The sequence below is a fragment of the Pleurodeles waltl genome, chromosome 12 (assembly GCF_031143425.1).
Source record: "Pleurodeles waltl isolate 20211129_DDA chromosome 12, aPleWal1.hap1.20221129, whole genome shotgun sequence".
Lineage (NCBI taxonomy): Eukaryota > Metazoa > Chordata > Amphibia > Caudata > Salamandridae > Pleurodeles > Pleurodeles waltl.
Window position 1 is genome coordinate 707459080 of NC_090451.1, and position 25784 is coordinate 707484863.

At 52.6% G+C, this 25784-nt stretch overlaps 1 protein-coding gene across 2 annotated transcripts in view; it reads left to right on the forward strand.

Annotated features, from left to right (window-relative positions):
• The first annotated feature begins 14844 nt into the window (after positions 1-14844).
• LOC138266930 (kinesin-like protein KIF1C) overlaps positions 14845-25784 on the forward strand; it is a 272097-nt gene continuing 261157 nt past the window's right edge. The window contains exon 1 of one of the 2 annotated variants that reach the window (XM_069215707.1): positions 14845-15212. The gene's annotated coding sequence lies outside the window, so the exon portion shown is untranslated. The remainder of the gene's footprint in view (positions 15213-25784) is intronic. The other variant, XM_069215708.1, reaches the window with a different exon arrangement.

Genomic DNA, 25784 nt, shown 5'->3' on the forward strand with positions numbered 1-25784 from the left:
AGTGTTGAGGTCTGGACAGTGTTGCTGTGTTTGAGCTTAGCTGTCGGTGGCACTTTGGGGACAGTGTTGTGGTGTCGACAGTGTTGTGGTTTGGACGGTGTTGTGCTTGACCTCTGCTGTGGGTGGTACTGTGTGAACAGTGTTGCTGTTGTTGAGCTCTTCTGTGGGTGGCACTGCGTGGACAGTGTTGTGGCTTGGACAGTGTTGCTGTGGTTGAGCTCTGTATGGACAGTGTTGTGGTTTGGACAGTGTTGTGGTTTGGACAGTGTTGCTGTGGTTGAGCTCTTCTGTGGGTGGCACTGAGTGGACAGTGTTGTGCTTTGGACATTGTTGCTGGGGGTGGCACTGTGTGGACAGTGTTGCTGTGGTTGAGCTCACTGTGGGTGGCACTGTGTGGACAGTGTTGTGGTTTGGACAGTGTTGCTGTGGTTGAGCTCTGTGTGGACAGTGTTGTGGTTTGGACAGTGTTGCTGTGGGTGGCACTGTGTGGGCCGTGTTGCTGTAGTTGAGCTCGCTGTGGGTGGCACTGTGTGGACAGTGTTGTGGTTTGGACAGTGTTGCTGTGGTTGATCTCTGTGTGGACAGTGTTGTGGTTTGGACTGTGTTGTTGTTTGGACAGTATTTCTGTGGTTGAGCTCTGTGTAGACAGTGTTGGTGTGGTGTGGGCAGTGTTGTGGTTTGGACAGTGTTGCTGTAGCTGAGCTCTGCTGTGGGTGTCACTGTGTGGACAGTGTTGTGGTTTGGACAGTGTTGCTGTGGTTGAGCTCTGTGTGGACTGTGTTGGTGTGGTGTGGGCAGTGTTGTGGTTTGGACAGTGTTGCTGTGGTTGAGCTCTGTGTAGACAGTGTTGGTGTGGTGTGGGCAGTGCTGTGGTTTGGACAGTGTTGCTGTGGTTGAGCTCTGTATGGACAGTGTTGCTGTGGTTTGGACAGTGTTGCTGTGGTTGAGCTCTGTGTGGACAGTGTTGTGGTTTGGACAGTGTTGTGGTTTGGACAGTGTTGCTGTGGTTGAGCTCTGTATGGACAGTGTTGCTGTGGTTGAGCTCTGTATCAATCAATCAATCAAAAAATGTATAGAGCGGGCTACTCACCCGTGAGAGTCTCAAGGTGCTTGGGGGAGGGAAAAGAGGGGGGAAAGGAGGGTCACTGTTCGAATAGCCATGTCTTGAGTTTTTTTCTGAAGAGCAGGAGGTCTTGGGTCTTGCAGAGGTTGGTGGGGAGGGAGTTCCAGGCCTTGGGGGCGAGGTAGGAGAAGGATCTGCCTCCTGTGGTGGTGCGTTGGATGCAGGGGATTGTGGCGAGTGCGAGGTCGGAGGATTGGAGGTTGGCGACTGGGAGTGTGGAAGTTCACTCTTTTATTGAGGTAAGTTGGGCCGGTGTTGTGGAGGGATTTGTGTGCGTGGATGAGAATTTTGAAGGTGATCCTCTTGTCGATGGGGTGCCAGTGAAGGGATTTGAGGTGTGATGAGATGTTCATGGCGAGGGACGTCCAGGATGAGGCGGGCGGCTGTGTTCTGGATTCTCTGGTGTTTGCGTTTGAGTTTGAGTATGGTGCCGGCGTAGAGGGCGTTTCCGTAGTCTAGCCTGCTGATGATGAGTGCGTGGGTGATGGTTTTTTTGGTCTCTCTGAGAATCCACTTGAAGGTTTTTCGCAGCATGCGGAGTGTGTTGAAACAGGAGAAGGTGATGGCGTTCATTTGCTGGGTCATGGAGAGGGAGGGGTCCAGGATGATGCCAAGGTTGCGTGCATGGTTTGCCGGGGTGGGTGCAGGGCCTAGGGCGGTGGGCCACCAGGAGTCGTATGGACAGTGTTGCTGTGGTTTGGACAGTGTTGCTGTGGTTGAGCTCTGTATGGACAGTGTTGCTGTGGTTGAGCTCTGTATGGACAGTGTTGTGGTTTGGACAGTGTGGCTGTGGTTGAGCTCTGTGTGGACAGTGTTGGTGTGGTGTGGGCAGTGTTGTGGTTTGGACAGTATTGCTGTTGTTGAGCTCTGTGTAGACGGTGTTGGTCTGGTGTGGGCAGTGTTGTGGTTTGGACAGTGTTGCTGTGGTTGAGCTCTGTGTGGACAGTGTTTCTGTGGATTGGACAGTGTTGCTGTGGTTGAGCTGTGTATGGACAGTGTTGTGGTTTGGACGGTGTGGCTGTGATTGAGCTCTGTGTAGACAGTGTTGATGTGGTGTGGCCAGTGTTGTGGTTTGGACAGTGCTGCTGTGGTTGAGCTCTGTAGGGACAGTGTTCCTGTGGTTTGGACAGTGTTGCTGTGGTTGAGCTCCGTATGGACAGTGTTGCTGTGGGTTGGACAGTGTTGCTGTGGTTGAGCTAAGCTGTGGGTGGCACTGTGTGGACAGTGTTGTGGTGTGGACAGTGTTGTGGAATAAACAGTGTTGCTCTGGTGCAGTGCTGCTGTGGGTGACACTGTGTGGACAATGTTGCCGTAGTTCAGTGCTGCTGCTTTGGGAGATACTGTGGACAGTGTTGGGGTGTGGACAGTCTTGTTGTGGTGTATACAGTTGCGGTTTGGACAGTGTTGCTGTGGTTCGGTGCTGCTGGGGGTGACACTGTGTGAACAGTGTTGTGGACAGTGTTGTGGTGTAGAAAGTGTTGCTGTGGTTCAGTGCTGCTCTGTATGGACAGTGTTGTAGTGGGGACAGTGTTGTGGTTTGGACAGTGTTGCTATGGTTGAGCTCTGCTGTGGGTGGCAATGTGTGGACAGTATTGCTCTGGTTCAGGGCTGCTGTGGGTGGCACTGTGTGGACAGTGTTGCTGTGGTTCAGTGCTGCTCTGGGGGACACTGTGTGGACAGTGTTGTGGTTTGGACAGTGTTGTTGTAGTGTGAACAGTGTTGTGGTGTAGAAAGTGTTGCTGTGGTTCAGTGCTGCTGTGGGTGACACTTTTTGCTGTTGCTCAGTGCTACTGTGGGTGACACTGTATGGACAGTGTTGTTGTGGTGTGGACAGTGTTGTGCTGTAAACAGTGTTGCTGTGCTTCAGTGCTGCTCTGGGTGACTGTGTGGAAAGTGCTGTGGTGAGGACACTGCTGCTGTGGTTCAGAGCTGCTGTGGGTAGCACTGTGTGGACAGTGTTTTGGTTTGGACAGTGTTGCTGTGGTGCAGTGCTGCAGTGGGAGACAGTGTGTGGACAGTGTTGTAGTGATGTGGACAGTGTTGTTGTGGGTGAGCTCTGCTGTTGGTGGCACTGTGTGGACAGTGTTGTGGTTTGCACAGTGTTGCTGTGGTGCAGTGCTGCTGCGGGTGACACTGTGGGCAGTGTTGTGGTGTGGACAATGTTGCTGTGGTTGAGCTCTGCTGTGGGTGGCACTGTGTGGACAGTGTTGTGGTTTGGACAGTGTTGCTGTGGTTGTGCTCTGCTATGGGTAGGACTGTGTGAACAGTGTTGTGGTTTGAACAGTGTTGTTGTGGTTTGGATAGTGTTGTTGTGACTGAGCTCTGCTGTGGGAGTCACTGTGTGGACAGTGTTGTGTTTTGGACAGTGTTGTGGTGTGGATAGTGCTGTTGTTTGGCCAGTGTTGCTGTGTTTGAGCTCTGCTGTGGGTGGCACTGTGTGGACAGTGTTGTGGTTTGGACAGTGGTGTTGTGGTGTGGACAGTGTTGTGGTTTGGACGGTGTTGTGTTTGTGGTCTGCTATGGGTGGCACTGTGTGGACAGTGTTGCTGTGGGTCAGTGCTGCTCTGGGTGGCACTGTGTTGACAGTGTTGTGGTTTGGACGGTTTTGCTGCGTTTAAGCTTTGCTGTGGGTGTCACTGTGTGGACAGTGTTGTGGTGTGGATGGTGTTGCTGTGGTTGAGCTCTGCTGTGGATGGCACTGTGTGGACAGTGTTGCTGTGGTTGAGCTCTGTTGTGGATGGCATTGGGTGGAGAGTGTTGTGGTGTGAACAGTGTTGCTGTGGTTGAGCTCTGCTGTGGGAGACACTGTGTGGACAGTGTTGTTGTGTGGACAGGGTTGTGATTTGGATAGTGTTGCTGTAGTGCAGTGCTGCTGTGGGTGACACTGTGTGGATAGTTGTGGTTTGGACAGTGTTGTTGTGGTGTGGACAATGTTGGTGTGGTTGAGCTCTGCTGTGGGTGGCACTATGTGAGCAGGGTTGTAGTGGTGTGGACAGTGTTGTGTGGACACTGTTGGTGTGGTTGAGCTCTGCTGTGGGTGGCACTTTGTGGACAGTGTTGCTGTGGTTAAGCTCTGCTGTGTGTGGCACTATGTCGACACTGCTATAGTGGTGTGGACAGTGCTGTTGTGGTGCAGACTGTGTTGCTGTGGTTGAGCTCTGCTGTGAGTGGCACTGTTTGGACAGTATTCTGGTTTGGACAGTGTTGCTGTGTTTGAGCTCTGATGTGGGTGGCACTGCGTGGACAGTGCTGTGGTGTGGAGAGTTTTGCTGCATTTGAGCTCTGCTGTGGTTGGCACTGTGTGGACAGTGTTGTGGTGTGGACAGTGGTGTTGTGGTGTGGACAGTGTTGTGGTTTGCACAGTGTTGTTGTGTTTGGGCTCTGCTGTGGGTGGCACTATGAGGACAGCGTTGCTGTGGTTCAGTGCTGGTCTGGGTGGCACTGTGTGGACAGTGTTGTGGTTTGGACGGTCTTGCTGTGGTTGAGCTCTGCTGTGAGTGGCACTGTGTGGACAGTGTTGCTGTTGTACAGCTCTGCTGTGGATGGCACTGTGTGGAGAGTGTTGTGGTTTGGACAGTGTTGCTGTGGTTGAGGTCTGCTGTGGGTGAAACTGTGGACATTGTTGTGGTTTAGACAGTGTTGCTGTGGTGCTTTGCTGCTGTGGGTGACACTGTGTGGACAGTGTTGTGGTTTAGACATTGTTGCTGTGGTTGAGATCTGCTGTGGGTGTCACTGTGTGGACAGTGTTGTGGTGGTGTGAAGAGTGTTCTTGTGGTGTAGACAGTGTTATTGTGGGTGAGCTCTGCTGTGGGTGGGACTGTGTGGACAGTTGTGGTTTGGACAGTGTTGCTGTGGTTGAGCTTTGTGTGGACAGTGTTGTGGTGTGGACAGTGTTGTGGTTTGGACAGTGTTGCTGTGGTTGAGCTCTGTATGGACAATGTTGTGGTTTGGAAAGTGTTGCTGTGGTTGAGCTGTGCTGTGGGTGTCACTTTGTGGACAGTGTTGTGGTGTGGACAGTGTTGTGGTTTGGGCAGTGTTGTGTTTGAGCTCTGCTGTGGGTGGCACTGTGTGAACAGTGTTGCTGTGGTTGAGCTCTGCTGTGGGTGGCACTGTGTGGACAGTGGTGTGGCTTGGACAGTGTTGCTCTGGTTGAGTTCTGTGTGGACAGTGTGGTGGCTTGGACAGTGTTGTGGTGTGGACAGTGTTGCTGTGTTTGAGCTTTGCTGTGGGTGGCACTGTGTGGAAAGTGTTGTGATTTGGACAGCGTTGTTGTGGTGTGGACAGTGCTGTGGTTTGGACAACGTTTCTGTGGTTGAGCTCTGCTGTGGGTGGCACTGTGTGGACAGTGTTGTGGTTTGGACAGTGTTTCTGTGGTTGAGCTCTGTATGGACAGTGTTGTGGTTTGGACAGTAATGCTGTGGTTGAGCGCTGTGTGGACAGTGCTGTGGTTTGGACAGTGTTTCTGGTTTTGAGCTCTGCTGTGGGAGTCACTGTGTGAACAATGTTGCTGTGTTTGAGCTCTGCTGTGGGTGGCACTGTGTGGACAGTGTTGTGCTTTGAACAGTGTTGCTGTGGTTGAGCTCTGTGTGGACAGTGTTCTGGTTTGAACAGCGTTGTGGTGTGGACAGTGCTGTAGTGTTTGTGCTCTGCTGTGGGTGGCACTGTGTGGACATTGTTGATGTGGTCTAGTGCTGCTCTGGGTGGCACTGTGTGGACAGTGTTTTAGTTTGGACAATGTTGCTGTGGTTGACCTTTACTGTGGGTGGCACTGTGTGGACAGTATTACTGGGGTTCAGTGCTGCTCTGGGTGGCACTGTGTGGACAGTGTTGTGGTTTGGACAGTGTTGCTGTGTTTGAGCTCTGTATGGACAATGTTGTGGTTTGGACAGTGTTGTTGTGGTTAAGCTCTATGTGGGCAGTGTTCTGGTTTGGACAGCGTTGTGGTGTGGACAGTGTTGAGGTCTGGACAGTGTTGCTGTGTTTGAGCTTAGCTGTCGGTGGCACTTTGGGGACAGTGTTATGGTGTCGACAGTGTTGTGGTTTGGACGGTGTTGTGCTTGACCTCTGCTGTGGGTGGCACTGTGTGAACAGTGTTGCTGTTGTTGAGCTCTTCTGTGGGTGGCACTGCGTGGACAGTGTTGTGGCTTGGACAGTGTTGCTGTGGTTGAGCTCTGTATGGACAGTGTTGTGGTTTGGACAGTGTTGTGGTTTGGACAGTGTTGCTGTGGTTGAGCTCTTCTGTGGGTGGCATTGAGTGGACAGTGTTGTGGTTTGGACAGTGTTGCTGTGGTTGAGCTCGCTGTGGGTGGCACTGTGTGGACAGTGTTGTGGTTTGGACAGTGTTGCTGTGGTTGAGCTCTGTGTAGACAGTGTTGGTGTGGTGTGGGCAGTGTTGTGGTTTGGACAGTGTTGCTGTTGAGATCTGTATGGACAGTGCTGTGGTTTGGACAGTGTTGCTGTGGTTGAGCTCTGTGTGGATAGTGTTGTGGTTTGGACAGTGTTGCTGTGGTTGAGCTCTGTGTAGACAGTGTTGATGTGAGCAGTGTTGTGGTTTGGACAGTGTTGCTGTGGTTGAGCTCTGTGTAGACAGTGTTGATGTGATGTGGGCAGTGTTGTGGTTTGGACAGTGTTGCTGTGGTTGAGCTCTGTATGGACAGTGTTGCTGTGGTTTGGACAGTGTTGCTGTGGTTGAGCTCTGTGTAGACAGTGTTGATGTGGGCAGTGTTGTGGTTTGGACAGTGTTGCTGTGGTTGAGCTCTGTGTGGACAGTGTTGTGGTTTGCACAGTGTTGCTGTGGTGGAGCTCTGTATGGACAGTGTTGTGGTTTGGACAGTGTTGTGGTTTGGACAGTATTGTTGTTGTTGAGCTCTGTGTAGACAGTGTTGGTGTGGTGTGGGCAGTGTTGTGGTTTGGACAGTGTTGATGTAGTTGAGCTCTGCTGTGGGTGACACTGTGTGGGCAGTGATGTGGTTTGGACAGTGTTGCTGTGGTTGAGATCTGTATGAACAGTGTTGTGGTTTGGACAGTGTTGCTGTGGTTGAGCTCTGTGTGGACAGTGTTGTGGTTTGCACAGTGTTGCTGTGGTTGAGCTCTGTGTAGACAGTGTTGATGTGAGCAGTGTTGTGGTTTGGACAGTGTTGCTGTGGTTGAGCTCTGTGTGGACAGTGTTGTGGTTTGGACAGTGTTGCTGTGGTTGAGTTCTGTATGAACAGTGTTGTGGTTTGGACAGTGTTGCTGTAGTTCAGCTCTGCATGGACAGTGTTGTGGTTTGGACAGTTTTGCTGTGGTTGAGCTCTGTGTAGACAGTGTTGCTGTGGTTGAGCTCTGTGTGGACAGTGTTGTGGTTTGCACAGTATTGCTGTGGTTGAGCTCTGTGTGGACAGTGTTGTGGTTTGGACAGTGTTGCTGTGGTTGAGCTCTGTGTAGACAGTGTTGGTGTGGACAGTGTTGTGGTTTGGACAGTATTGCTGTGGTTGAGCTCTGTGTAGACAGTGTTGGTGTGGTGTGGGCAGTGTTGTGGTTTGGACAGTATTGATGTAGTTGAGCTCTGCTGTGGATGGCACTGTCCGGGCAGTGATGTGGTTTGGACAGTGTTGCTGTGGTTGAGCTCTGTGTGGACAGTGTTGTAGTTTGGACAGTATTGCTGTGGTTGAGCTCTGTGTAGACAGTGTTGGTGTGGGCAGTGTTGTGTTTTGGACAGTGTTGCTGTGGTTGAGCTCTGTATGGACAGTGTTGCTGTGGTTTGGACAGTGTTGCTGTTGCTGAGCTCTGTATGGACAGTGTTGTGGTTTGGACAGTGTGGCTGTGGTTGAGCTCTGCTGTGGGTGGCACTGTGTGGACAGTGTTGTGGTTTGGACGGTGTTGCTGTGGTTGAGCTCTGTATGGACAGTGTTGCTGTGGTTTGGACAGTGTTGCTGTGGTTGAGCTCTGTGTAGACAGTGTTGATGTGGGCAGTGTTGTGGTTTGGACAGTGTTGCTGTGGTTGAGCTCTGTGTGGACAGTGTTGTGGTTTGCACAGTGTTGCTGTGGTGGAGCTCTGTATGGACAGTGTTGTGGTTTGGACAGTGTTGTGGTTTGGGCAGTATTGTTGTTGTTGAGCTCTGTGTAGACAGTGTTGGTGTGGTGTGGGCAGTGTTGTGGTTTGGACAGTGTTGATGTAGTTGAGCTCTGCTGTGGGTGACACTGTGTGGGCAGTGATGTGGTTTGGACAGTGTTGCTGTGGTTGAGATCTGTATGAACAGTGTTGTGGTTTGGACAGTGTTGCTGTGGTTGAGCTCTGTGTGGACAGTGTTGTGGTTTGCACAGTGTTGCTGTGGTTGAGCTCTGTGTAGACAGTGTTGATGTGAGCAGTGTTGTGGTTTGGACAGTGTTGCTGTGGTTGAGCTCTGTGTGGACAGTGTTGTGGTTTGGACAGTGTTGCTGTGGTTGAGTTCTGTATGAACAGTGTTGTGGTTTGGACAGTGTTGCTGTAGTTCAGCTCTGCATGGACAGTGTTGTGGTTTGGACAGTTTTGCTGTGGTTGAGCTCTGTGTAGACAGTGTTGCTGTGGTTGAGCTCTGTGTGGACAGTGTTGTGGTTTGCACAGTATTGCTGTGGTTGAGCTCTGTGTGGACAGTGTTGTGGTTTGGACAGTGTTGCTGTGGTTGAGCTCTGTGTAGACAGTGTTGGTGTGGACAGTGTTGTGGTTTGGACAGTATTGCTGTGGTTGAGCTCTGTGTAGACAGTGTTGGTGTGGTGTGGGCAGTGTTGTGGTTTGGACAGTATTGATGTAGTTGAGCTCTGCTGTGGATGGCACTGTCCGGGCAGTGATGTGGTTTGGACAGTGTTGCTGTGGTTGAGCTCTGTGTGGACAGTGTTGTAGTTTGGACAGTATTGCTGTGGTTGAGCTCTGTGTAGACAGTGTTGGTGTGGGCAGTGTTGTGTTTTGGACAGTGTTGCTGTGGTTGAGCTCTGTATGGACAGTGTTGCTGTGGTTTGGACAGTGTTGCTGTTGCTGAGCTCTGTATGGACAGTGTTGTGGTTTGGACAGTGTGGCTGTGGTTGAGCTCTGCTGTGGGTGGCACTGTGTGGACAGTGTTGTGGTTTGGACGGTGTTGCTGTGGTTGAGCTCTGTATGGACAGTGTTGCTGTGGTTTGGACAGTGTTGCTGTGGTTGAGCTCTGTGTAGACAGTGTTGATGTGGGCAGTGTTGTGGTTTGTACAGTGTTGCTGTGGTTGAGCTCTGTGTGGACAGTGTTGTGGTTTGCACAGTGTTGCTGTGGTGGAGCTCTGTATGGACAGTGTTGTGGTTTGGACAGTGTTGTGGTTTGGACAGTATTGTTGTTGTTGAGCTCTGTGTAGACAGTGTTGGTGTGGTGTGGGCAGTGTTGTGGTTTGGACAGTGTTGATGTAGTTGAGCTCTGCTGTGGGTGACACTGTGTGGGCAGTGATGTGGTTTGGACAGTGTTGCTGTGGTTGAGATCTGTATGAACAGTGTTGTGGTTTGGACAGTGTTGCTGTGGTTGAGCTCTGTGTGGACAGTGTTGTGGTTTGCACAGTGTTGCTGTGGTTGAGCTCTGTGTAGACAGTGTTGATGTGAGCAGTGTTGTGGTTTGGACAGTGTTGCTGTGGTTGAGCTCTGTGTGGACAGTGTTGTGGTTTGGACAGTGTTGCTGTGGTTGAGTTCTGTATGAACAGTGTTGTGGTTTGGACAGTGTTGCTGTAGTTCAGCTCTGCATGGACAGTGTTGTGGTTTGGACAGTTTTGCTGTGGTTGAGCTCTGTGTAGACAGTGTTGCTGTGGTTGAGCTCTGTGTGGACAGTGTTGTTGTTTGCACAGTATTGCTGTGGTTGAGCTCTGTGTGGACAGTGTTGTGGTTTGGACAGTGTTGCTGTGGTTGAGCTCTGTGTAGACAGTGTTGGTGTGGACAGTGTTGTGGTTTGGACAGTATTGCTGTGGTTGAGCTCTGTGTAGACAGTGTTGGTGTGGTGTGGGCAGTGTTGTGGTTTGGACAGTATTGATGTAGTTGAGCTCTGCTGTGGATGGCACTGTCCGGGCAGTGATGTGGTTTGGACAGTGTTGCTGTGGTTGAGCTCTGTGTGGACAGTGTTGTAGTTTGGACAGTATTGCTGTGGTTGAGCTCTGTGTAGACAGTGTTGGTGTGGGCAGTGTTGTGTTTTGGACAGTGTTGCTGTGGTTGAGCTCTGTATGGACAGTGTTGCTGTGGTTTGGACAGTGTTGCTGTTGCTGAGCTCTGTATGGACAGTGTTGTGGTTTGGACAGTGTGGCTGTGGTTGAGCTCTGCTGTGGGTGGCACTGTGTGGACAGTGTTGTGGTTTGGACGGTGTTGCTGTGGTTGAGCTCTGCTGTGAGTGGCACTGTGTGGACAGTGTTGCTGTTGTACAGCTCTGCTGTGGATGGCACTGTGTGGAGAGTGTTGTGGTTTGGACAGTGTTGCTGTGGTTGAGGTCTGCTGTGGGTGAAACTGTGGACATTGTTGTGGTTTAGACAGTGTTGCTGTGGTGCTTTGCTGCTGTGGGTGACACTGTGTGGACAGTGTTGTGGTTTAGACATTGTTGCTGTGGTTGAGATCTGCTGTGGGTGTCACTGTGTGGACAGTGTTGTGGTGGTGTGAAGAGTGTTCTTGTGGTGTAGACAGTGTTATTGTGGGTGAGCTCTGCTGTGGGTGGGACTGTGTGGACAGTTGTGGTTTGGACAGTGTTGCTGTGGTTGAGCTTTGTGTGGACAGTGTTGTGGTGTGGACAGTGTTGTGGTTTGGACAGTGTTGCTGTGGTTGAGCTCTGTATGGACAATGTTGTGGTTTGGAAAGTGTTGCTGTGGTTGAGCTGTGCTGTGGGTGTCACTTTGTGGACAGTGTTGTGGTGTGGACAGTGTTGTGGTTTGGGCAGTGTTGTGTTTGAGCTCTGCTGTGGGTGGCACTGTGTGAACAGTGTTGCTGTGGTTGAGCTCTGCTGTGGGTGGCACTGTGTGGACAGTGGTGTGGCTTGGACAGTGTTGCTCTGGTTGAGTTCTGTGTGGACAGTGTGGTGGCTTGGACAGTGTTGTGGTGTGGACAGTGTTGCTGTGTTTGAGCTTTGCTGTGGGTGGCACTGTGTGGAAAGTGTTGTGATTTGGACAGCGTTGTTGTGGTGTGGACAGTGCTGTGGTTTGGACAACGTTTCTGTGGTTGAGCTCTGCTGTGGGTGGCACTGTGTGGACAGTGTTGTGGTTTGGACAGTGTTTCTGTGGTTGAGCTCTGTATGGACAGTGTTGTGGTTTGGACAGTAATGCTGTGGTTGAGCGCTGTGTGGACAGTGCTGTGGTTTGGACAGTGTTTCTGGTTTTGAGCTCTGCTGTGGGAGTCACTGTGTGAACAATGTTGCTGTGTTTGAGCTCTGCTGTGGGTGGCACTGTGTGGACAGTGTTGTGCTTTGGACAGTGTTGCTGTGGTTGAGCTCTGTGTGGACAGTGTTCTGGTTTGAACAGCGTTGTGGTGTGGACAGTGCTGTAGTGTTTGTGCTCTGCTGTGGGTGGCACTGTGTGGACATTGTTGCTGTGGTCTAGTGCTGCTCTGGGTGGCACTGTGTGGACAGTGTTTTAGTTTGGACAATGTTGCTGTGGTTGAGCTTTACTGTGGGTGGCACTGTGTGGACAGTATTACTGGGGTTCAGTGCTGCTCTGGGTGGCACTGTGTGGACAGTGTTGTGGTTTGGACAGTGTTGCTGTGTTTGAGCTCTGTATGGACAATGTTGTGGTTTGGACAGTGTTGTTGTGGTTAAGCTCTATGTGGGCAGTGTTCTGGTTTGGACAGCGTTGTGGTGTGGACAGTGTTGAGGTCTGGACAGTGTTGCTGTGTTTGAGCTTAGCTGTCGGTGGCACTTTGGGGACAGTGTTATGGTGTCGACAGTGTTGTGGTTTGGACGGTGTTGTGCTTGACCTCTGCTGTGGGTGGCACTGTGTGAACAGTGTTGCTGTTGTTGAGCTCTTCTGTGGGTGGCACTGCGTGGACAGTGTTGTGGCTTGGACAGTGTTGCTGTGGTTGAGCTCTGTATGGACAGTGTTGTGGTTTGGACAGTGTTGTGGTTTGGACAGTGTTGCTGTGGTTGAGCTCTTCTGTGGGTGGCATTGAGTGGACAGTGTTGTGGTTTGGACAGTGTTGCTGTGGTTGAGCTCGCTGTGGGTGGCACTGTGTGGACAGTGTTGTGGTTTGGACAGTGTTGCTGTGGTTGAGCTCTGTGTAGACAGTGTTGGTGTGGTGTGGGCAGTGTTGTGGTTTGGACAGTGTTGCTGTTGAGATCTGTATGGACAGTGCTGTGGTTTGGACAGTGTTGCTGTGGTTGAGCTCTGTGTGGATAGTGTTGTGGTTTGGACAGTGTTGCTGTGGTTGAGCTCTGTGTAGACAGTGTTGATGTGAGCAGTGTTGTGGTTTGGACAGTGTTGCTGTGGTTGAGCTCTGTGTAGACAGTGTTGATGTGATGTGGGCAGTGTTGTGGTTTGGACAGTGTTGCTGTGGTTGAGCTCTGTATGGACAGTGTTGCTGTGGTTTGGACAGTGTTGCTGTGGTTGAGCTCTGTGTAGACAGTGTTGATGTGGGCAGTGTTGTGGTTTGGACAGTGTTGCTGTGGTTGAGCTCTGTGTGGACAGTGTTGTGGTTTGCACAGTGTTGCTGTGGTGGAGCTCTGTATGGACAGTGTTGTGGTTTGGACAGTGTTGTGGTTTGGACAGTATTGTTGTTGTTGAGCTCTGTGTAGACAGTGTTGGTGTGGTGTGGGCAGTGTTGTGGTTTGGACAGTGTTGATGTAGTTGAGCTCTGCTGTGGGTGACACTGTGTGGGCAGTGATGTGGTTTGGACAGTGTTGCTGTGGTTGAGATCTGTATGAACAGTGTTGTGGTTTGGACAGTGTTGCTGTGGTTGAGCTCTGTGTGGACAGTGTTGTGGTTTGCACAGTGTTGCTGTGGTTGAGCTCTGTGTAGACAGTGTTGATGTGAGCAGTGTTGTGGTTTGGACAGTGTTGCTGTGGTTGAGCTCTGTGTGGACAGTGTTGTGGTTTGGACAGTGTTGCTGTGGTTGAGTTCTGTATGAACAGTGTTGTGGTTTGGACAGTGTTGCTGTAGTTCAGCTCTGCATGGACAGTGTTGTGGTTTGGACAGTTTTGCTGTGGTTGAGCTCTGTGTAGACAGTGTTGCTGTGGTTGAGCTCTGTGTGGACAGTGTTGTGGTTTGCACAGTATTGCTGTGGTTGAGCTCTGTGTGGACAGTGTTGTGGTTTGGACAGTGTTGCTGTGGTTGAGCTCTGTGTAGACAGTGTTGGTGTGGACAGTGTTGTGGTTTGGACAGTATTGCTGTGGTTGAGCTCTGTGTAGACAGTGTTGGTGTGGTGTGGGCAGTGTTGTGGTTTGGACAGTATTGATGTAGTTGAGCTCTGCTGTGGATGGCACTGTCCGGGCAGTGATGTGGTTTGGACAGTGTTGCTGTGGTTGAGCTCTGTGTGGACAGTGTTGTAGTTTGGACAGTATTGCTGTGGTTGAGCTCTGTGTAGACAGTGTTGGTGTGGGCAGTGTTGTGTTTTGGACAGTGTTGCTGTGGTTGAGCTCTGTATGGACAGTGTTGCTGTGGTTTGGACAGTGTTGCTGTTGCTGAGCTCTGTATGGACAGTGTTGTGGTTTGGACAGTGTGGCTGTGGTTGAGCTATGTGTGGACTGTGTTGGTGTGGTGTGGGCAGTGTTGTGGTTTGGACAGTATTGCTGTGGTTGAGCTCTGTATGGACAGTGTTGCTGTGGTTTGGACAGTGTTGCTGTGGTTGAGCTCTGTGTGGACAGTGTTGTGGTTTGGACAGTGTTGCTGTGGTTGAGCTCTGTGTGGACAGTGTTGTGGTTTGGACAGTGATGCTGCGGTTGAGCTCTGTGTGGACAGTGTTGTGGTTTGCACAGTTTTGCTGTGGTTGAGCTCTGTGTAGACAGTGTTGATGTGAGCAGTGTTGTGGTTTGGACAGTGTTGCTGTGGTTGAGCTCTGTGTGGACAGTGTTGTGGTTTGGACAGTGTTGCTGTGGTTGAGCTCTGTGTAGACAGTGTTGGTGTGGGCAGTGTTGTGGTTTGGACAGTATTGCTGCAGTTGAGCTCTGTGTGGACAGTGTTGTGGTTTGGACAGTGTTGCTGTTGTTGAGCTCTGTGTAGACAGTGTTGATGTGGACAGTGTTGTGGTTTGGACAGTGTTGCTGTGGTTGAGCTCTGTGTGGACAGTGTTGTGGTTTGGACAGTGATGCTGCGGTTGAGCTCTCTGTGGACAGTGTTGTGGTTTGCACAGTGTTGCTGTTGTTGAGCTCTGTGTAGACAGTGTTGATGTGGACAGTGTTGTGGTTTGGACAGTGTTGCTGTGGTTGAGCTCTGTGTGGACAGTGTTGTGGTTTGGACAGTGATGCTGCGGTTGAGCTCTGTGTGGACAGTGTTGTGGTTTGCACAGTGTTGCTGTTGTTGAGCTCTGTGTAGACAGTGTTGATGTGGACAGTGTTGTGGTTTGGACAGTATTGCTGTGGTTGAGCTTTGCTGTGGGTGGCACTGTGTGGACAGCCTTGCTCTGGGTCAGGGCTGCTCAGGGGGACACTTTCACAAGCTGCCCTGTGAGCCCCGGTGCTGCCCCGGATATGCCGCCCACCTCCATTGTAAGGACGTGACTTGTGGGCCCCACCTGCTGCCTGCCCCCTTTAAACCCACCCCGCCCTCACCGCCGGAGGCGCGGTGACGTCACGCGCGAGAGGGCGGCGCAGGGAACAGCAACAGCGCCACAGCCGCTGGGGCGGAGGAGGAAGAGTCCGGTCCCCAAACTTTCCTGAAACTTCCCGTCCCAGGTCCCGGCGGCCCCCGGGAGACGCAAACAAGGGCGGAAAGTGTCCCCCCACCTCCTCCGCCCCATCTAACCGCCCACGGCTCGGGCGGGGGCTCGCGCGCAGGGACGTCAGGGCAGCGGCAGTCTCGCGCCCCGCTCGCGCGCACCCTCCGGCAGCCTGACGCGCACCCCCAGGAGGCTCGCGCCGCCAGCCTCGCGCCCTCGCCCGCACCTGATTGGCGGAAGGGCCAGGCGCGGCCGGGCCATGTCCAGCCGGTGACCCCGGAGGTGAGTGAGGGAGCTGTGCCCGCGGGACACTTTACTGCCTGTGAGACACCGGGGTCCCCTGGGAGGAGGGGGGTTGGGTGTGGGATGTGCTGCTACGTGCTGTCACTGATGGAGCTGTGCATGAGGAGCTCAGTGAGGGATCTGCTGTCAGAGGGAGCTGTGCATGAGGAGCTGTCTGAGGAATGTGCTGTCACTGATGGAGCTGTGCCTGAGGAGCTCAGTGAGGGATCTGCTGTCAGAGGGAGCTGTGCATGAGGAGCTGTCTGAGGAATGTGCTGTCACTGATGGAGCTGTGCCTGAGGAGCTCAGTGAGGGATCTGCTGTCAGAGGGAGCTGTGCATGAGGAGCTCAGTGAGGGATCTGCTGTCAGAGGGAGCTGTGCATGAGGAGCTGTCTGAGGAATGTGCTGTCACTGATAGAGCTGTGCCTGAGGAGCTCAGTGAGGGATCTGCTGTCAGAGGGAGCTGTGCACGAGGAGCTGTCTGAGGAATGTGCTGTCACTGATGGAGCTGTGCCTGAGGAGCTCAGTGAGGGATCTGCTGTCAGAGGGAACTTTGCATGAGGAGCTCTGTGAGGGATTTGCTGTCAGAAGGAGCTGTCCATGAAGGGCCGTGTGAGTCATTTGCTCCCATGTGTTGTGAGTGAGGGAGCTGTGCATGAGAAGCTGTGTGAGGGATGTGCTCCTTGTGCTGTCAGAGGGAGCTGTGCATGAGGAGCTGTGTGAGGGATCTGCTGTCAGAGGGAGCTGTGCATCAGGAGCTGTGTGAGGGATGTGCTCCATGTGCTGTCAGAGGGAGCTGTGCATGAGGAGCTGTGTGGGGGATCTGCTGTCAGAGGGAGCTGTGCATGAGGAGCTGTGTGAGGGATGTGCTCCCATGTGTTAGGGAGCTGTGCATGAGAAACTGTGTGAGGGATGTGCTTCCAAGTGTTGTCAGTGAGGGAGCTGTGCATGAGGAGCTGTGTGAGGGATCTGCTGTCAGAGGGAGCTGTGCATAAGGAGCTGTGTGAGTGATCTGTTGTCAGGGAGCTGTGCACGGGGAGCTGTCTGAGGAATGTGGTGTCACTGATAGAGCTGTGCATGAGGAGCTGTGTAAGGAATGTGCTGTCACTGATAGAGCTGTGCATGAGGAGCTGTGTGATGGATCTGCTATCAGAGGGAGCTGTGCATGAGGAGCTGTGTGAGGAATGTGCTGTCACTGATGGAGCTGTGCATGAGGAGCTGTGTGAGGGATCTGCTGTCAGAGGGAGCTGTGCATGAGGAGCTGCGTGAGGGATGTGCTCCCATGTGTTATTGAAGGAGCTGTGCATGAGAAGCTGTGGGGGATGTGCTCCATGTGCTGTCAGTGAGGGAGCTGTGCATGAGGAGCTATGTGAAGCATGTCCTGTCAGAGGGAGCTGTGTGAGGGATGTGCTCCCATGTCCTGTCATTGAGGGAGCTCTACATGAGGAGCCGTGTGAGGGATGTGCTGTCAGTGAGGGAGCTTTGTGGGGATGTGCTGCCATGGGCTGTCAATGAGTGACCTTTGTATCAGAAGCTGTGTGAGGGATGTTCTGCCATGGGCTGTCATATGGAGCTTTGTATGGGGGGCAGGCAGATGAGGAATGCGAGGGAGCAGCCTGAGCCAGTTGATCAGGCAAGTGTCAGAGGCCTGATGGAGCTGTGCATGAGGGTCTGTCTGTGGGATGCGCTACATGGGTTGTCAATCAGGAGCTGTCGGAGCAGGAATGTGGGGCACTGCCTGCAGCCTGGGGGGGGCTGTGTCTGCAGGAGGTCAAGTGTCAGAAGTCTGAGGGAGTAGTGCAAGAAGAGCTGCTGTGTCTAGGGGATCTCAGCAGTGTTGGATGGGCTGAGAGCTATCTGAGGGAGCAGTGTAAGCGGACCTGTCTGCTGCCCGAGGGAGCAGGGTGAGAGGAGCTGTCTGCAGTCTGAGGGAGCTGTGTGAGAGGAGCTGTCTGAGGGATCTCGGCAGTGCTGAAGGGGCTGTGGCCCGTGTGCTGGGGTAGTGTCAGAGGAGCTGTGCGTCTCCCCAGTGATGCAGGGTTCCAGGGGCCCGTGATGCCACCGCTCCCCCGGGGGAGCTCTTCTGGGAGGCCGGCCGGGCTCAGCAGGCCCGCCCCAGGGCGGAGGCCGTGACTGGCCCAGGAATGCTGGGCAGGGAGGGAGCTGAGCTATGCCGGGCACGCTGCAGGATGCCGGCCCGGTCATGTGAGGGTGCAGAGGGAGGAGGAAGCCTCTAAAAGCCCTGCAGAAGAGGCTAGAGCTGCACCGGTGAGAGGGGGTCAGGGCCCGCTGTCCTCCTTCCAGGCAGGGCACCGGGGCAGTCTGTGCAGAGGCCCAGAGCTCCAGGGAGGAGAGATGCCCTCTGCCCACCCTGGGCAGGCATTGCCTCCCTTTTCTTTCTACTGGGGAGTGAGTGTTTGGCCAGCCTGCCTCTGCCCCCGCCCCTTGACCTCGTCTGACACCCGGCTCACCCTCTTCTGTCTAGATAGTTAGTGCATTGCACACACAGACACCTGGTGAGCAGACGCCTCTTCTTGGCTTGTGAAGTCTGCCAAGGCACCTTCTCCTGGGTCGATGTCTTCCTTTGAAGTATCGCCTTGCGATGGGATTCTTTGCACGTTGCTACGTATCTTCATCAAAAGTTTATGGAAAGTTCAGTGGCCATCCAGAAACAGGCAGTGCTCCTCCAGGGGAAACCTAGCACCGATGGGATTTTCCGGAAGACAAAATGACAGCCCCTTAGATCACTTCCGAGGACTAGAGGGGTTTATCAGTAGTGGTCGGGTTATGAATGGCCCCTAGGGGTAGTATGCGCTATATAAGTACAATTACTGGCCTGGTAAGGGATCTTCCCTGGACTATTCCATTATTTCACGTGAAATGGCGGGTCATTGCATCCACAGACAGGGCAAGAGAGCTGATGGTTACAAAGGAGATTATTAGATGGTCTGAGGTTTGAAGTATTCCTCCCGTTCAAGACGCACATACCTTTCGTCTGAATTATTCTTGGCTACCAGCCATTTCTTTGCACTGATTCACGTATGTGTTCCCTCACCTAATGCGCTGCCAAGACCTCATTCTTTTTGCAAGTGTTACCGTATGGTTCAGAATGCCTGGGTGCCTATTTGTTGTACCGTCACCGGTGTAAGGAGCTAGGGCAGGGGTCTTCAAACTGGGCGGCGGGCCCCCCTAGGGGGGGCTCAAGTGATCTCAGGGGGTGCACCAAGCTCTGGTCAAAACAGTCATTACACAAATAACATTGTTTTGTTTTAAGCAGAAACATGTTATTGCATTTTTAAAAAGGTAACTACTTAACTGCAAGGTTTAAATACATCTAGACATATTTAAACATTGCCATCTTTATAAAATAATTGTGAAAAAATTCTGAAAGGGGGAGCCGAATGATTTTTATTTTTCAACTGGGGGGGGGAAGGGGCGTGGCATTAAAAAGTTTGGAGACCACCGAGCTAGGGTGTCCGGTGGTCAATCGATGCGTATGGTACTTATGCATTGATGGGCTCCCTAGAGCAGCTGCTACCCTGTGGGCTGGAGTGTAGGTACTTCCTAACACTCTTGTTCTCTACATCGTTGCAACTAGAAGAGTCTTGGATGCTTTTTAGCACAGCAGCTATGATGAAGCCGCGGTGGGCCTGTGAGTTCTGGTGGGTTTATAATGTGTAGTGGTTGTTTTGATGGGAGAGTAAATCTTAGGAAGAGATCTGTATGAGGTAGGTGACCCCTTCCAGGTGTGTAGAATGTGGAGCGGTTGTGTTGGGGGTGAGTGTGCCGTGGTTAGAGGGAAGGGATCTGTGTGAGGTGGGTGTTGCTTCCAGGTGTGTAGTTTGTGGCGCGGTTGTGTTGAGGGGTGAGTGAGCCGTGGGTAGAGGGAAGGGATTTGTGTGAGGTGGGTGACCCGTTCCAGGTGTGTAGAATGTGGAGCGGTTGTGTTGAGAGCCGTGGGTAGAGGGAAGGGATCTGTGTGAGGCGAGTATCCCCTTACAGGTGTGTAGTATGTGGAGCGGTTGTGTTGAGGGGTGAGTGAGCAGTGTGTAGAGCACAGGGATCTGTGTGAGGTGGGGGACCCCTTCCAGGTGTATAGAATGTGGGGCGGCTGTGTTGAGGGGTGAGCAGTAAGTAGAGGGAAGGGATCGTTCTGAGGTGGGTGTCCCCCTCCTCTGAGTAGAATGTGAAGCGGTTGTGTTGTGTGAATGAGCCATGGCTAGAGAGGGAAGCGATCTGTGTGAGGTGGGTGTCTCCTTCCAGGTGTGTAGAATGTGGAGCGGTTGTGTTGGGGGTGGGTGAGCAGTGGGTAGAGGGAAGGGATCTGTGTGAGTTTGCTGTCCCCTTCCAGGTGTGTAGAATGTGGAGCGCTTGTGTTGGGGGTGGGTGAGCCGTGGGTAGAGGGAAGTGATCTGTGTGAGGTGGGTGTCTCCTTCCAGGTGTGTAGAATGTGGAGCGCTTGTGTTGAGGGGTAAGTGATCCATGGCTAGAGAGGGAAGTGATCTGTGTGAGGTTGGTGTCTCCTTCCAGGTGTGTAGAATGTGTACTGGATGTGTTGGGGGTGAGTGAGCAGTGGGTAGAGGGAAGGGATCTGTGTGAGTTTGCTGTCCCCTTCCAGGTGTGTAGAATGTAGAGCGCTTGTGTTGGGGGTGGGTGAGCCGTGGGTAGAGGGAAGTGATCTGTGTGAGGTGGGTGTCTGCTTCCAGGTGTGTAGAGTGTGGAGCGCTTGTGTTGAGGGGTAAGTGATCCATGGCTAGAGAGGGAAATGATCTGTGTGAGGTGGGTGTCTCCTTCCAGGTGTGTAGAATGTGTACGGGATGTGTGGGGGTGAGTGAGCAGTGGGTAGAGGGAAGGGATCTGTGTGAGTTTGCTGTCCCCTTCCAGATGTGTAGAATGTGGAGCGGTTGTGTATATGCCTGTATTTGTCTGGTTGCCCTGTGATGCTTAAAATTTCAGAGTTTGAGTATGTGGAGGGTGCTGTGGCAGAGGGCAGGGTTATGGATTCTAAATATACTCTGCTGTTGGTGTGCTCTTCCTGGAAACCGGCCCTGCAGCTGCTGCCGGCTCCATCAGCAGCACAAGTGGCCTTGGAGCTGGTGCTGTCCCTCGGATCTTTGCCTCGGTTCTTCCCTGGGTGTGTTTGCGCCTGTGTTGTACTTCCCTAGTGTCGAGAATGTGCCTGTGCATGGCCACGCGCCTGCTCCTTGGAAATACCACACGAGTCCGCTCCAGTCCTAAAATGTAGAGACAAGCAGCGGGTCAAAGGTCGTTACTCCTAATATGTTGAAAATGTACCCAGAGGTGGTTGTTGTCTGGGGCTTTGACAGTTCTGGTGTGACAGGTATGTTTGTTGCCTGTACAAGCGAGTGTGTTCTTTGGGCTGTGCAGGGATGCTCAAAGGACTCCGTGTGCTGTGCAGGGATGCTGAACGAAATCGGCGTGCTGTGCAGGGATGCTGAACGAAATCGGCGTGCTGTGCAGGGATGCTGAACGAAATTGGTGTGCTGGGATGCTGAACAAAGTCTGTGTGCTGTGCAGGGATGCTGAAAGGATTGTGTGTGTTGTGCTGGGGTCCTGAAAGGATTCTGTGTGCTATGCTGGAATGCTGAAAGGACACTGTGCTGTGCCGAGATGCTGAACGAAGTCGCTGTGCTGGGATGCTGAAAGGACTCCGTGCTGTGCAGGGATGCTGAACAAAGTCTCTGTGCTGTGCTGGGATGGTGAAAGGATTGTGTGTGCTGTGCTGGGATGCCGAAACGATTCTGTGTGCTGTGCTGCGATACTGAAAGGATTCTGTGCGCTGTGCTGGGATTCGGAAAGGATTATGTGTGCTGTGCTGGGATTCCGAAAGGATTCTGTGTGCTGTGCTGGGATGGAAGGATCCTGTGTGATGTGCTGGGATGCTGAAAGGATCCTGTGTGGTGTGCTGGGATGCTGAAAGGATCCTGTGTGCTGTGCTGGGATGCTGAAAGGATCCTGTGTGCTGTGCTGGGATGCTGAAAGGATCCTGTGTGCTGTGCTGGCATATTGTAAGGATTTTGTGTGCTGTGCTGGGATGCTGAAATAATTCTGTGTGCTGTGCTGTGCTGGGACGCTGAAAGGATTATGTGTGTTGTGCTGCCGAAAGGGTCCTGTGTGCTGTGCGGGGATGCTGAAAGGATTCTGTGTGCTGTGCAGGGATGCTGAAAGGATTCTGTGTGCTGTGCTAAGCATTCTGAAAGGATTTTCCTTGCTGTGCTGGGATGCTAAAAGGATTTTCTGTGCTGGGACATTGTAAGGATTCTGTGTGCTGTGCGGGGATGCTGTAAGCATTCTGTGTGCTGTTCCGGGGTGCTGTAAGCATTCCGTGTGCTGTGCTGGGATGTTGAAAGGATTCTGTGTGCTGTGCTGGGATGCTGTAGGGATTCTGTGTGCTGTGCAGGGAGGCTGTAAGGATTCTGTGTGCTGTGCAGGGAGGCTGTAAGGATTCTGTGTGCTGTGCAGGGAGGCTGTAAGGATTCTGTGTGCTGTGCAGGGATGCTGTAAGGATTCTGTGTGCTGTGCTGGGATGTTGAAAGGATTCTGTGTGCTGTGCTGGGATGCTGTAGGGATTCTGTGTGCTGTGCAGGGAGGCTGTAAGGATTCTGTGTGCTGTGCTGGGATGCTGTAAGGATTCTGTGTGCTGTGCTGGGATGCTGTAAGGATTCTGTGTGCTGTGCTGGGATGCTGTAGGGATTCTGTGTGCTGTGCAGGGAGGCTGTAAGGATTGTGTGCTGTGCTGGGATGCTGTAAGGATTCTGTGTGCTGTGCTGGGATGCTGTAAGGATTCTGTGTGCTGTGCTGGGATGCTGTAGGGATTCTGTGTGCTGTGCAGGGAGGCTGTAAGGATTGTGTGCTGTGCTGGGATGCTGTAAGGATTCTGTGTGCTGTGCTGGGATGCTGTAAGGATTCTGTGTGCTGTGCAGGGAGGCTGTAAGGATTGTGTGCTGTGCTGGGATGCTGTAAGGATTCTGTGTGCTGTGATGCTGTAAGGATTCTGTGTGCTGTGCTGGGATGCTGTAGGGATTCTGTGTGCTGTGCAGGGAGGCTGTAGGGATTCTGTGTGCTGTGCAGGGAGGCTGTAAGGATTCTGTGTGCTGTGCTGGGATGCTGTAAGGATTCTGTGTGCTGTGCTGGGATGCTGTAGGGATTCTGTGTGCTGTGCAGGGAGGCTGTAAGGACTGTGTGCTGTGCTGGGATGCTGTAAGGATTCTGTGTGCTGTGCTGGGATGCTGTAAGGATTCTGTGTGCTGTGCTGGGATGCTGTAAGGATTCTGTGTGCTGTGCTGGGATGCTGTAGGGATTCTGTGTGCTGTGATGCTGTAGGGATTCTGTGTGCTGTGCTGGGATGCTGTAAGGATTCTGTGTGCTGTGCAGGGATGCTGTAATGATTCTGTGTGCTGTGCTGGGATGCTGTAAGGATTCTGTGTGCTGTGCAGGGATGCTGTAAGGATTCTGTGTGCTGTGCAGGGATGCTGTAAGGATTCTGTGTGCTGTGCAGGGATGCTGTAGGGATTCTGTGTGCTGTGCAGGGATGCTGTAAGGATTCTGTGTGCTGTGCAGGGATGCTGTAGGGATTCCGACCTGTTGCGCACCTTTTCCTAGAAGACCTTTGTTCAGGGCACCTTCTCTCTCTGCAGATTTCAGATGCCGGGGACTTACGGTCCAGGGCGAGGCTCTAGGGGAATGGCAGGCTCTGGCACCGCCCTAACCTCGCATGGTGTAATTAAAGGGGGGTCACCGTATATCGCCCATGCTGGCCCTGTTTTGATTCTAACCCCTGCTGCTGCTGGGTGGCTGCTGCCCTCGGCTCCCGGTGGAGCCCGTGCCCTGTGTGCTGCAGGAGCTGTGCCTGATCTCAGCCGGTGACCTTGTCCTTTGACCGGTTCTATCTGCGCTGTCCTCGGGGTCATGTTTGGACAGCATCGGTGCTCCCAGCTGCAGCCACAGGACCTGCCTTTGGAGACCAGCAGAGTCTTACTAAAGGGCTTTGTAAAAACAACGCGTGCTGTCTGGGGCTGAAGGTCACGGCTGGTGTAACCTTCTGTCCTGCTTTGGACAGGCGCCTTGGCTCTCCTGCAGACCTGGGCAGCTTGGGACAGTGCCTGTGTGGGCCGGCCCCTGGGGCAGTGGTCACTTCTACAGCCAGGCCTGGGACCCCGCAGCTTCTGTGGCCCTGTGCTCGTTATGTTTGGGCTGTTGTCGCAATATATGCTTGTTGAATTGTGCCATTTGTCCAATACAAACGTACTGATGACGTACCCGGTCGTTTTATGTAGCAGAAGTGTAGAGGAATGAGCATTTTATAACCTTCCTTTTTTGTTCTCTTTGCATATTTTGGAATGTCAGTAGATTCGTATGTATTGGTTTTAAGTCATCCTACAATAACATCTATTCATTCATTCATAATTATGATAAAGTAAGTTTAGCGTATCCCAAGTGGCGTTTATGGTCCCTTCACTGCACTCGCTGTTCTCTTAGAGCAGGGGACGGGGTCTTCAAACGGAGGGTGCGCCCCCCCCCCCCCACTTGGGGGGCTCTAGGCTCTGGCGAAAAGAAGCATTATGCAGATAACAGTTCTTTGTTTTAAGCAGAAAAACAGTTATTACATTTTTTAAAGGTAACAGAATGTAACTGCAATGTTTAAACAAGTCTAGACACATTTAAACATTGCCAACCTAATAGAATAATTGTGAAAAATTCTGAGGGGTGGGAATTGTTTATTTTTTTCATCACCGGGTGGGGTTGTTCGGCATTAAAAAGTTTGAAAACCACTGACTTAGAGCAAGCCACAGATACCAGCACGTTTTAAGGCACAGTTGGTCGCTTTCAGTGAGAGAGAAGCTGTTTCTTGTTGCATGATTTTGGGGTTATCACATGCCAGCTTCTCGCCCATGTCCCATCATTTCAACTTTTTGAAGCGGATACTTGAGAGCAGCTGGAGGCCAGGGAAGGCATGTCTGTGTCATCAACCTCTTTCCTGGGGGGTGTTTGTGTTCTCCGTGGTTAAGAGTAGAATAGATACGGGTTTAAAGTGAGAGTTCCGCATAATTACCTGTTGTGCTAAAGTGTCCTGGCTCTTCCTAGCTGAACAGATTGGTGCTGTTTTTTTTATTCCACACACCGCAATGGAGCACATGCACCCCATTTAAAAAAAATGGGAGCTTTACTGGAAGACACAATGGCCCTGATTATGACCTTGGCGGACGGCGGAGGCCGTCCGCCAAGGTACCGCCGCCAAATGACCGCACCGCGGTCAGAAGACCGTGGCGGCCATTCAGACATTTCCTCTGGGCCGGCGGGCGCTCTCCAAAAGAGCGCCCGCCGGCCCAGAGGAAATGCCCCTGCAACGAGGACGCCGGCTAAAAATTGAGCCGGTGTAGTTGCAGGGGTGCGACGGGTGCAGTTGCACCCGTCGCGTATTTCAGTGTCTGCTTTGCAGACACTGAAATACTTTGCGGGGCCCTCTTACGGGGGCCCCTGCAGTGCCCATGCCATGGGCATGGGCACTGCAGGGGCCCCCAGGGGCCCCGCGGCACCCCCTACCACCATCCTGTTCCTTGCGGGAGACCCGCCAGGAACAGGATGGCGGTAGGGGGTGTCAGAATCCCCATGGCTGCGGAGCGCGCTCCACAGCCATGGAGGATTCTGTAGGGCAGTGGTAAACCGGCGGGAGACCGCCGGTTTACCCTTTCTGACCGCGGCTGAACCGCCGCGGTCAGAATGCCCTCGGGAGCACCGCCAGCCTGTTGGCGGTGCTCCCGTGGTCGGTGACCCTGGCGGTCACCGGCCGCCAGGGTCAGAATGACCCCCAATGTCTTGAAACCTGGCTCTTGGTGGGTGTCCGGCCCTCACTGTCTACAGTACTGTTGAGGCCCTTCTGTTGCATTCTTCTGATTTTCTGATGTAAACTCTGTCAGCCCATCGACCCCACCTGATGGGAGCTGAGCTGCTTGGGGGGTTGTGTTTAGAAGCAGCTCTGTCATTTATGTGCACTCAAACAAATCTTGGACCACCATCAAACTGGCTTTCACCCAGGACACATCCTGATTGTGTGCTTAGCAGCACTTGTCGATGTTGTGAGCAGTGGCTGATGCCAGCTCACTGGTCCTTCCACAGCTCGCAGCTGCTCTTGACTGTTGGGCTTTATGCTATGGAGGTTGTGGAGTGGCTGACGCGGCGCTGAACTCGATGGTTTTCTACCTTGTGGACCATTCTCTCCTTTTCCTTCCTACCGTCAGTATACTTCCCCGGAGCTTGGATCTTTTCCCTCATTTATTTAATATCTAGGTTGACTGACCTGCTCACTTGGATTTCACATCTTTACTAATCCCTACAACGCACTGTCTGTTATCTGGTTGCAAGAATAGTGTGGACAGAATCTTTCCACCAATGTTTAGTGCAAATTCAGGGGTCGCTGTCTGTGCACGACTCAGACCCATTGAGGAAAGACTGAGATCCTACTGCCAGAAATGGCCCCATCCTTGACCCTGCTGTCACAATATGCACCCTCGGAGTAACATTTGACAACAACCTCAGTCGCTCCTGAGATT